Raw genomic sequence first — 12,564 nt, 5'->3', positions numbered from 1 at the left:
GGAGAGGAGAGGAGAGGAGAGGAGAGGAGAGGAGAGGAGAGAGGAGACAGAGAGAGACGGGGGGGGGGGGGGAGAGAAGTATAAAAGAGGGAACAGTGTTAGAAATTCAGGGAACTGGTGCGGGAAACAGTTTCTTCCCTTAATGAGCTCCATTAACTTGAATAACCAACCCTAGTCATTCTAACCTCATGCATGAGACGACGATAGACCCACCTTCCTCTGGAAGATGGTATGAGATAAAAGAGCCCCAGTTACCTCTAGGTCTGAATCATCATGTCATTATCATGATTAACAATTTTAAGGTCCCACCTTCTCCCCAAATGTTTCACCAGCTTTGTTATCATGTGGTGGCTCGTCCTCAAACCCATCTTGAAGTCTCCATCCCCGGAAGCTTGGCTTCATGAAGCAATCGTGTGGGCTCATTATCCCTAAATGCCCTAGTGAAGACATAGCTGTGCCCTGGACTCGTGTAGTGAGGACTGTTTAACGAGGTGGCTGCTGGAATCCAATCTTGCTGGATGAGGCTGTGCAGCGACACGACAAGACAGGCAGTATGCACAGATGAGGTACAGTTTTACTGCCTCTGTACGAGTCATCTCTGTAGATGGGAAAGCAATGAGCCTCCCGCACAGTACACATGGGGCTTCCGTGCCTCTGGCTCAATGGGTCAAGTTTTACCTCTTCTTTTGGTAAATGAGGAAACAAAGACTCAGGGGTATGGAATGAGACCTTGAGGACCATATAACACTGTTGATAGCAAGCCAGGGAAGTGTCATTATCACACCTTTCTCCCTTGTAACCCGCTGTGTGTGTGACATGCTGAGGCTGGGAGTGCAAAAATATATGTTAAAATGCCTAATATTTAACATGGGTTCTTTAAAATGCCTACCCCTGTGGTGGTTAATCTTGCCAGTCAACTTGATTGGCTGTGAAATCAACTAAGAGACACACACACAGAGCCAAGAGGTAGTGATGCATGCCTTTAATCCCAGCACTCGGGAGGCAGAGGCAAGTGAATCCCTAAATTTGATGATATCCTGGTCTATAGAGTAAGTTTAGGAAAGCCAGGGCTACATAGTGAAACCCTGTGTTGAGGAGGAGGAGGAGGAGGAGGAGGAGGAGGAGGAGGAGGAGGAGAGAGAAACAGGAAAACAGAAGGTGGGTCTGTGCAGTGCTTCCGTGAAGGAGGAACTGAACGGGGTGATCCTCCTGTCTAATGGACAGCTCCTAGCAGTGACCACTCAGTAGAAAAAAAGTTCACAAAAAGGCGGTACTGCAGGTCTGCCCACCTCTACTCCTTGCTGATAAGTGCATCTACCCTTTTGCTGCTACTGCCACCCTTTGCTAATGTTGTTACCCAGCTTTTTCTAGTTCCAACATGGTCTGAAGACCAGAGGCTTTTCCCAGAAGCTTAGATTGGTGTCTAGGTGTCCAACCTTGAGAACTGAGCATCTACGAGCGTTCTCAGCCTTTCCAGTAGGCAGAGAGCCACAGATGGACCATGTAAGGGCAAGCTAATAAACCTCTTTCTACAATATAAATTATATTCATCCTATTGGTTGTATCCTCAAGTGAACTCTAATACAACCCCTAAAAGGTGGAAGGGAGCCAAGCACGGTAGTACATACTTATAATGCTGCCCTTTGGGGAAGCAGAGGCAGGAGGTTCTTGAGTTTGAGACTAGCCTAAACTACACAGTAAGCCTTCTAGCCTCTAACTCTCAAACTCAGAAATCCGCTGGCCTCTGCCTCCCAAGTGCTGGGATTAAAGGTGTGTGACACCACCGCCCGGCCCATAGTAAGCCTTCTTAATCTCAACAAACAAACAAACAAACAAACAAAACAATAAGAAAAGCCCAGCCAGGCAGTGGTGGCACACACCTTTAATCCCAGCACTTGGGAGTCAGAGGCAGGTGGATTTCTGAATTCGAGGCCAGCCTGGTCTACAGAGTAAGTTCCAGGACAGTCAGGGCTACACAGAGAAACCCTGTCTCAAAAAACCTAAAAAAAAAAAAAAAAAAAAAAGCCCAAACAGCAAATGGTAATCCCCCTTTACTTTTATGTGGACTATATGTAACGACTTGTTTCAAGTAAATGGCATGTGAAGAAATGGCTTATTTTTGCCGGGCGGTGGTGGTGCACGCCTTTAATCCCAGCACTTGGGAGGCAGAGGCAGGAGGATTTCTGAGTTCGAGGCCAGCCTGGTCTACAGAGTGAGTTCCAGGACAGCCAGGGCTACACAGAGAAACCCTGTCTTGAAAAACAAAAAACAAACAAACAAACAAACAAACAAAAAGGCTTATTTTTAATTACAAGTATGTCTGTATTCCAGTCTTTGCTTGTGTTTGTCAGTTCCCATGGAGGCCAGAGGTATTAGATACCCCTGGAGTTGGAGTTACAGGAAGTTGTAAGCTGCCTGGTGTAGGTGTTGGGAATAGAACTCAGGTCCTCTTGTCAAAGCTGTATATGCTTTTAAACACTGAGCCAGCTCTCCAACCCATCAGTCTAGGCTTTGATGGCCACACAGTGCTGTGTTGCCCTGGGAAGTCTCTCAACCAACACTGGGTAATTTTATACAAGGAATAAAAACTCTGGCCTCCTTAACCCAAGACGAAAAAGCTCAAAGCCAGCTGGAGCCCAGCAAATGACACAAGTGACAGAAGCCAGGCTGAGATATGTCTCTCCCTCCTTACAGCATGTCCAACACATGTGATGATAAATAGAAGGTGACCCTCACCTACCGGTCAAGGAGACAAAAGGACAGATGGAGACCCCGGGAATAGGGTACACATGACCCATCTGAAGGCCTCCCTCCAGCTGGGGAGTATGGATGTGTCCACTGGCAGAGCTCATGCCTGGCATCTGCTCTAATGGGACTGTTCCAGGACTCCCTGTGTTAAAGAATTTCAACCCTATGCTGTCAGATCTGGTTTTCCAAGAAGCCAGAGAACTGAACTTTTATGGGAAAGCCTTGGCTTTTAAATTTTTAGCAAAAAAAGAAAAACAGATAGTTAGAAAAGTAGACAGACAGACAGACAATAGGTAAAGGGGTGGGGATAGGATCTCTCTATGTAGCTCTGATCACTTAGAGTTCACTATGCAGATCAGATTGGCCTTGAACTCACAAAGATCTACCCACCTCAGCCTCTCAAGTGCTGGGATTAAAGGAATGGGCGTAGGTTTGTGTGCGTGCGCGCGTGCACGTATGCGTGCGTGCGTGCATGTACAAGTTCTAAATGTAGAACCTAGACCCGAGTCAGAGGCAGTAATTATAATCTCTGCCCTGAACTGGGAGGGAGACCTTGGCGGCTCACTGGCTTTTACTTTGTTGTTTGCTAAAATAGAACAAAAACAAACAGGAAAGGGAAAGAAGAAGGAAGGGACAGAAAGGGCTCCTTGACTTCTTGAGTCTCCAATAGTCATCAAGGTGGAAGACAGACAGAGGGGCACTTGGTGGCTAATTGGCCCAAGGTGTGGAGTCACCAACTGGGAGCCCCTTTGAGCTCCCAATTCTGCCATGGGCCCCTCAGCCAATCAACTTTTTGTTTTAGTTTTTTCTAAGCACCTTGGGACCTTCTCCATCTTTGTTCAGCTGTAATCTTTCTTAATTAGATAATTGAAATAATCACCCAATTAAGTTGGTTCCCCTCACCCTCCTCCTTACCAAGTTCTTGCTGGCTCCAGCTGGCTCCCTCGTTTCCGCTGACTCGTTCTTTGCTTCATGCGGGGCCTGAAACGGGTCTCAAGCTGTTCGCTTTCCTCCTTTGCAGTTTGCCGTTTCAGTTCAGAGGCGCTACAACTGAATTTCAGTTCTGGTCATGTCAAAACAGACTCCACAGGCAACAAAAAGCCAGAGCTGCAGCTGGCACCGCCACAGTGCTGCTGAAGAGTTTCCAATCGCAGGGATTCCGATCCGATCCCAGGTCTGGTATTTACTAACTGGCTGATCCAGCTTAGGCCATTTGATGTGTCAGCAAGCATCTGGACCTTGGGGGGTTACAGTTTCCTCATCTGTGAAATGGGGATCAAACCAGGACCTGTCTCCAGGCTGCTGAGAGAATGCAAGTAAGGCTGACTACTGGCCTTTTGCTTGTGTGTGCTAAAATAGTACAATAAGGAGTTAGAAAGAGAACAGGAAGGAGGGGGAAGGAGGAAGGGAGGGAAGGAGAAAGGGAAGGAGGAATAGACAAAGGGAGTGAGGAGGAGGGAGGGTGGGGGAAAGAGGAAGGGAGGGGGAAGGAGGGAGGGAGGGATAAAGGAAGGAAGGAGGGGGAGGGAGAGAGGGACAGAGGAAAGAAGGAAGGAAGGGAGGGAGGAAAGAAGAAGAGGGAGGGAGGGATATAGGAAGGAAGGAAGAACCTTGAACTTCTAATTTCTTTGCTTCCTCCACTTCCTGAGGGCTGAGATTACAGATAGACAACACCACATCCAGTTTAATCCAGTTCATGTGGTGCTGAGGATCCACTCAGGACTTAGTCCATGTAGAGCAAGCACTCAACGAGCTGAGCTACATATCCAGCACTAGCTTAGATAGATAGATAGATGATAGATAGATAGATAGATAGATAGATGATAGATAGATGATAGATAGATAGATAAATAAATAAATAGATGATAGATAGATGATAGATAGATAGATAGATAGATAGATAGATAGATAGATAGATAGATAATGGATGAATGGATAGATCTTACTAGGCTTACCTGGAACTTGGAATCCTCTCGCCTCACTTTCCTAAACCCTGGGATCACAGATGTATGCCACCATAGCCACCATACATGGCTCAAGATGACATATTTATCTGTTGTGCCAGTGTAGGAAAAAAAAATAAAGAAAGACAGAGAGAAAGAGAGAGAGAGATCAGAGACATACGAGATGTGAGTGGTTCTGGCCATCCATCAGCCAGTCACAGGGCATGTGTGGAGTCTGTCTGCTACTTCAGTGTCTCGATCCAGCCCTCCAGGTTCTCTCTAAACACGTGGAAGACTAAACCCACACCAGAGACTTAAAGGTAACGAGCTTTCCTTTGGATGGACTCTTGTCAATGAAATTTTAAGTCAGTATTGATTCCATGTTGGCCAGAATGCAAGGTCCACGTAGAAGCACTGAGTGGGCCTCAGTATCTGGGGATTTACTGGGGGATGTGTGCAGAACTGTTCTCTAAAATGTTCATCAAAACCACTCTCAAGTGATGAGATGAAACGTTTGAGCCAATTGTGCTGGTTTGAACCTGTAATCCCCGTATTTGAGATGTGGAAGCAAGAGGATCAGAAATTCAAACTCACCCTTGGCTACATAGCCTGTAGGAGGCCAGCCTGGGCAGTAAGGAGTCCCGAATTCATGTAGAAACAAACCGTTGAAAACAAGAGTGTAAGGTATTACGGGCGTATTACCTATGGAGACAAATGAGAAAGGCCCCAGGATTACAGAACAAAAGGCAGCTGTAGACAGTAAGGATAATGCAGGACATGGATTGCTACTCTCCCTATCCAGATGGTTGGACTCTAGTTGGAGTCTGAAAAGAACGCAGGAAACATTCCAGACAAACTGGTTTCCTGCACACATCATACCCCTTAGTTCTGCCTCTGGGCCTTAGGACATTCAAGGGAGGGAGCCAGCATCCATCGTCCTCCCTAGGGATCCCCATCTTTTGGTATCCAAGTGTGCAAGTGTAGGGCTGATTATTAAAATCAGTAGGAAATGCTGGCATACATCATTAGTTCCAGCACTCAGGAAGCAAAGGCAGGCGGATTTCTGAGTTCGAGGCCAGCCTTGTCTACAGAGTGAGTTCCAGGACAGACAGGACTACACAGAGAAACCCTGTCTTGAAAACCAAAAAAAAAAAAAAAAGAAAGAAAGAAAGAAAGAAAGAAAGAAAGAAAGAAAGAAAGAAAGAAAGAAAGACTGACTCAGCAGGGTACTATAGAGTGATGGCGGGTGACCTCAAACCTAGGCCATCGAGTGACCTTCAACTTCCTTCATACTGCACCTGGTTGGATCACTCAGATGTCAGGTGCCACATTTGAAGACCCTCCGCTACCCTGTATTAGCAGTCTAAGTCATCTTAGAAACAGCGGCCTCCTCTGGTCTTCAGACCAACACAGCTCAGCCCACAATCTCAGTCAGTACAAGCTCCCGAGATGCCCAGAGCCACAACCTGGGCAAGCCAATTGCAGATTTCTGCCCCCACACAATGGAGGCAGGCCAAGTTTCTGTTTATTTGAAATGACTGAGTATTGAAATGATTTGTTGGACTGCAATAGATAGCTAATACACACGCCCTCCTGTCTACAAGGCTGACTCTTTTCCTCTGGAATTCATGAACCCTCCAGGCACAAGTCATTTCCCTTCTCCTACACTCCCCAGCCCGCAGGGATCCTTGCCTCTCAGATACATTCCTCTGTCTTCCTGTCATTGGTATGGGCCAAAGGTAAGACAAACAGCTCAGTAAGGACTGGACATCTGTGTGTCATTATGGACAGGTCACCAAGCATGAGAATATATGAAGGTGCTCTGGATAATGGGGCTCGGCATTGGTCAAGCCTACAATAGTTCAGGAGCAAATGGTAATGTTACCAGAGTTGCTGGGGTCTGTGCCTGGACTCTGGCAGCCCTAATAAACTACGTTAGGCCACTCAGCCTCAATTAAACAAGGTTATAATGAAAAGCAGAGCCGGGCGGTGGTGGCGCACACCTTTAATCCCAGCACTTGGGAGGCAGAGGCAGGCGGATTTCTGAGTTCGAGAGTTCGAGGCTAGCCTGGTCTATAGAGTGAGTTCCAGGACAGCCAGGGCTACACGGAGAAACCCTGTCTCGAAAAACCAAACCAAAAAAAAAAAAAAAAAAAAAAAAAGAGAGAGAGAGAGAGAGAAAGAGAAGAAGGACAAATAAATTAAATGACATACATACCACCCACCCCCACCACTATGTCCTTCATATGAGGTTTCAGCCTAAATAAAAGGCAGAAGTTACATGTCCCGGTCAGGGTGTGGTCCTGCCCATCAGTGATCCATCCTGCAAGGTGGTCTGAGAAGTTGTCAGAACTGTATGAAATCTCTTTCCACAGACTGACATCAATATTTCCCTTCTCCCAGCAGGATGCTCCTGGGGAAGTGAGGCTCATTGCTTCAATAGTCTGGTAGTCAAAGGAAAGGATGCTCCCTTGGGGTATCTTTCTTCCTGCTAGGATGCCTGTAGTGATACTTAGTCACCTGCCTCCAAAAGGTGCTGGTGCCTCCCTAGAGAGGCAGCAAGAGGGAAGAGACTCACAACATTACTTATCTGGTGTTTGGATATGTAAAGAAATAAAACTTAGCTGTGCAATGATGGTGCACCCTTTTAATCCCAGCACTTGGGAGGCAGAGACAGGCAGACTGCTGATTTTGAGGCCAGCCTGTTCTACAGAGTCAGTTCTAGGACAGCCAGGGCTACACAGAGAACTTCTCTCTTGAAAAACACACAAACAAAAAAAGAAAACAAAAACAACAACAACAACAAAACAAAAATCATTAAAAAAAAAAAAAAAAGAAGAAGGAGAAGGATAAAAAGAAGAAAAAATAAGAAAGGGAGGAGGGAAAGGAGGGGGCAAAGAATCTTTCTTTTCTTATCGTAGATCTCTCTCCAAGCATGTCTTGCCCTGCTAGAGAGTAGAGAGGAGAATAAATTTTCCCACCAGCCTAATCTCAATCTCTGAGATCATAGTTCAGTCACTGTATGGTTGAAAAAAGAGAGAAACACAGTTCTGAGTCCCACCTCCCCATCCTGACTCCCCAACATCTCTCCACCCCTCAAGATGGTGAATGAGCTTGTGGGGGTGGTGCTCACTCAGGGGGGAAGACTAGGACATAGAATCAGGACCCTTCAGGGCTCCTCTACCGATGCTGGAGTGAGCATCTTCCTACACGGGGGACCCCCAGGGCTACTTTCTGGCATTTCTTTCTGCAGCTACGTTGGGAGATGGAAATCATCTGTAACAGGTGTGGGGTTATGCCCTGCACACAGGCTTCCAATTAGAGGCTGAACACTAGCCAATCCTTTCCAGCCAAGCCGTGAGCCCCTGGGACTGAGCTCATGAGTCAAGAGGAGGAAGCCTTCTTCTAAGTCGCTTACAGGCATTTATGGGACTGCTGCACAACCTGGCCAGCAACCAGATTCCAGGTTCTTTGCCCCTAGCCTCGCATTCCTTGCCTGCGGCAACCTGCTGGTTCTCACCACAGGCCAGAGTTCCTTGGCACCTGCCTGGCCCCACCCCCCCAGGTCCAGGAGAAATTCCTGTGTGCCCTGTGAGGCCACAGAGCACTAGGAATCTTCTCAGACTCCTCTACTCGAAATCGCTCTACTGCCTGTGCACCAATGCACAGGGCCCAAGGGATCAGGGTACCAACATCAGAGTCTGGGTCTCCCAGGAGCCAGCTTCCTCACACCGGGATGGAGCGGGATAGCGTTCACTTTCCCTGCTCCTTCTCCCATTGTTTTCTGAATGATTCTAGAGCTCCATTCTCTAGAATTCGAACTTGGCCTTGGGAACTTCTTTTTTAATTTTTACCTTCCCCCCCAGTATAGTGTGAACCTGTTTAGTGAACCTTGGGCATCGACATGCACACGTGAAGATGATCACATCCTGTGTACACACATGTGTACATTATAACAAACACACATACGCGCGTTTGCATATGACAAAACTCAGTAATAAAATCTAGCCCCTTTCACTCCTCATGGGGTAGCACCCCTCATGGAGTAGCCGGGAGGGATTTGGAACCCCAGAAAAGGCTGTCTCTGAAGGCTAATGGGGGTCTGAAGCTCCCAGTCCAGGCAGCTCTGAGGGCAGACGGAAGGGTGCCCCCCTCCCCCACACACCCCCGCCGTGTTGAGTGGCTGATTAGGAACACCTCCTGAGAGCTTTCCATCTGACTTGGTGAGAGGGAAATGAGCAGTTGAGAAATACCTTTCCCCTTCCATAAAGCCTGGCTTTCAAGGGCCTTGTCCCTGGCAGAGGTCAAGAAAGGCAGCTTGGCGACTTTCACGCCAATCAATGGCCTCTTTATTCTCAGCTCTTTCTCTTTCACTGGGACAATGAGCCTCCTGGCTCAGCCCTCCAGCTAGGAAGTGACGAGGAAGCACAATTTAAAGTGGATTGCCAAAGCACCCTGACAAAGCTCTGGTGACAGGGGATCCTCTAGAAATCGGAAGATGAAACCCCCTCGGGTACAGAGGGGGTGGGTTGCGATGGGCAGTGAGACCCCCACGGTCGCAGCTGCACATTTCTACGCCCCGTAAACTCTACCTAAACTGCCTTCCACGAAGCCAGGTTCAAGTTACCTACGGGGCTTTTGTTTTGCTGAGTGGCTTATGCAAATGTGGCACTAGCCGGGCTGCACAGAGGTGAGCAGAGGCGGCTACTGGCTTCAACCCACCATCCCCACCCCCATTCCCAGCCTTCTAAAAAGCTCCTGGGCTCCTTGCGTGTCCTGTAGCCCTTTGTGCAACATTACCTCTGATAGGCTCAGCTAGGTTGCTGGGTAGCAAAAGGGTAACAGGGTATTCATTGCCACATAGCTGTTTCCTTTAAACAAAACACTGTCAATTTATTTCTCCCTCCCACACTTTATTGGGAGCATAATCCTTCTGAGTTATCACAATCAAAAGCCAGCCACGGGTTCATGGTCCTGCCTTCGGGGCGGGGGTGGGGGGTGGGGGAGCACCCATTTCTCTGATCATGTGGAGTTTTCCTTTTTTTTTTTTTTTTTAAACATTCTGTCTAAAAGTAATGTATTTGCATCCTGAAAGACATTGGAAAGTGTAAAGTTTTTAGAAAGTTGCCATCAATGTTTTCCCAATAACACCCCTTGGGCTTTCTCCCACTGAGGACATGATGTGTGGACTGGGGATGTAGCTCAGCTGGGAGAGTGCTTGTCTAACACACACAGAGCCCTGGGTTCCAGCTCCAGCATTAATCAACCCCGGTGGTGATTGATGATACACATCTGTAATACTAGCACTTGAGAGTGGAGGCAGGAGGATCAAAAGTTCTTCATCATCCTGGGCTAGATAGCTTGATGCCAGCCTAAGATACATATCTTAGTCACTGTTTTATTTCTCTGAAGAGACACCATGACCAAGGCAGCTCTTATAAAAGAAAGCATTTAGTTGGGGTCTCAAGTTGTACTTTGACTAGGAATGACCCCTATAGACTCATGAGTTTGAATACTTGGTCCATAGGGAGTGGTACTATTAGGAGGTGTGGCCTTGTTGGAGGCAGTATGTCACTGTAAAGGCAGGCTTCGAGGTCTCCTATGCTCAAGCATCACCCAGTGTGGTACACATTCTCCTTCTGCTCCCTGAGGATCAAGATGTAGAACTCTCATCTCTTCCAGCACCATGTCTGCCTACACACTGCCATGCTTCCCTCCCATTGATTCCTGGGATCAATCTCTGAAACAGTAAGTGAGCCCCAATTAAATGTTGTCCTTTATAAGAGTTGCATTGGTCATGGTGTCTCTTCACAACAATAAAACCCTAACTAAGACGGCATACTTATTGTGTCAGAGGCTTAGTTCCTTATCATCATGCAGGGAGCATGTCAGAAGGAACCATGGCAACAGGTAAGCATAGGGCTGGAGAAGTAGCTAAGAGCTACTACATCCTGGTCTATAAGCCTAGAGAGAAGCTAAGCCTGGCTTGGGCTTTTGACACTTCAAAGCCCACCTCCAGTGACATACTTCTTCTAACTTCTTCATACTTCCTAATCCTTCTAATCCTTTTGGAGATTTCTACTCCCTAGTCACTAAGCATTCAAACATATGAGCCTGTGGGGAGCCATTATATTCAAATCACCACAATACACACACACCCACCACCACCACCACCACCACCCTGGAGACAACTAGCCACACACCACATAGACCACAACTCTAGAATAGGACAGATGCCGGCTGTCTGAGAAAGTATGGGAAGAAGGCAGAGACCTCCTTATACCTTATACCTCCTTATACAGGTGCAAATTGAAAGGCACAGGAAAACAGAGAGGTAGGAAAGAGAAGGGTATCATGAGTTTAGAAAGCAAGGTCGCTACAGCTACTGTGAGTGGCTGGGACAGGTCACCCTGCACTCAAACCGCTGTCCGGCATGGATTCTGTAAGATCCACCATCTACCAGTTAATAAGATTTTAAAGCAGAAAATTATAGGGGACAGAGAACTGCCAGCTCCCTATGCCTTCTCTCCTCCCTTCAATTCAAATGTGAATGCTGTTCATCTCTTCTGCATGCTCATTTTTTGCTCACTATCTTTGATCATAAGCCTATCTCCACGTACATGTTTCTGTGTGCATTTGCACATATGCGTGCTACCAGGGTCTGAATCTAGAGTCCCTCGAATGCTAGCCAAGCACTCTACCACTGAGCTATACCCCAGTCCCAAATCTAGGTGTCTTAAAATGACCCTCTGTGTACTCCATTTTCTAGTCTCCTAAGTGGGGTCAATAATCAAGTCTACCTTTCATCCTGGCTGCCACGGGAGTGACATTAGGAGTGACCATTCCTTGCCCAGCTTGAACACTGCAGAATGTTAGTCACACCCTTGGCCTCCTGCACCTGCTGGATGCCAGAGGTCTCCAGCCTGTTTCCCTCCCTATCTGCTTATTCCATTTTTTTTTTCCAGAGCTGAGGACCAAACCCAGGGCTGAACCCAGGGCCTTGCGCTTGCTAGACAAGCGCTCTACTACTGAGCTAAATCCCCAACCCCCCATCTGCTTATTCCTGAGGGGGGAATCTAGTCTCTTTTCCCTGGTCCTGGGACCCCACCCTCACCCTTCCTCCAACTACCAAGACCATGTGCCTAAGAATTTCAAATATACACCCTACCCAAGAAAAAGGGTTTCTCCCTAAACGCCTTAATTTTATGTTCTATCCCTAATATCCAGGTGTTTCCTCAGAGTCTGCATCCAGAAAAGCTCCAAAACTGTCACTCACAGGTGCCCCAGCCTAACCTCTCAGACTGCTTCAACTGAGTCTACACACTCCTACCCAGATGGTCCCATAACCTGGACAGCAGTAAAACAACCAGCTCTCCCTGGACTGGGCCAACATCCCAGCTTGTTGCCCATACCTCATAAACGCTGTACACCCCATAATGTCAGCAGGAGGTAGTCATAGATGGTTACATGGCCCCTTATTCATTATTATCAACAAAAGGCTGGGATGTTTGGTTTCAGACCCAGGACAAGGACTTGAGGTGCGTATTTTACATATCAAAGCAGACCTGGCCTCCAGGTTCTTCCAGCATCTCTCAGTCCCTACCTGACACATCCTGCCCCCAACCATGAACTTTCCAGCCCAGGATCTGGGCTACCCTTCCCCCAGAGGCTCTTTCGTATGTAATTCAGAATTCAGACACTTTGCTCTCCCACACCCCACACTCTTCTTCCCTTTGTGTCTCTCTCTCTTTCTCTCTCTCTCTCCCTCTCCCTCTCCCTCCCTCTCCCTCCCTCTCCCTCCCCCTCCCCTCCCCTTCTCCCTTCCCTCCCCCTCCCCCCTTCTCCCTTCCCTCCCCCTCCCCTTCTCCCAGCA

This window comes from Grammomys surdaster, unplaced genomic scaffold (assembly GCF_004785775.1).
Source record: "Grammomys surdaster isolate TR1022 unplaced genomic scaffold, NIH_TR_1.0 220, whole genome shotgun sequence".
NCBI classification, from domain to species: domain Eukaryota; kingdom Metazoa; phylum Chordata; class Mammalia; order Rodentia; family Muridae; genus Grammomys; species Grammomys surdaster.
This window is presented reverse-complemented; position numbering follows the sequence as displayed.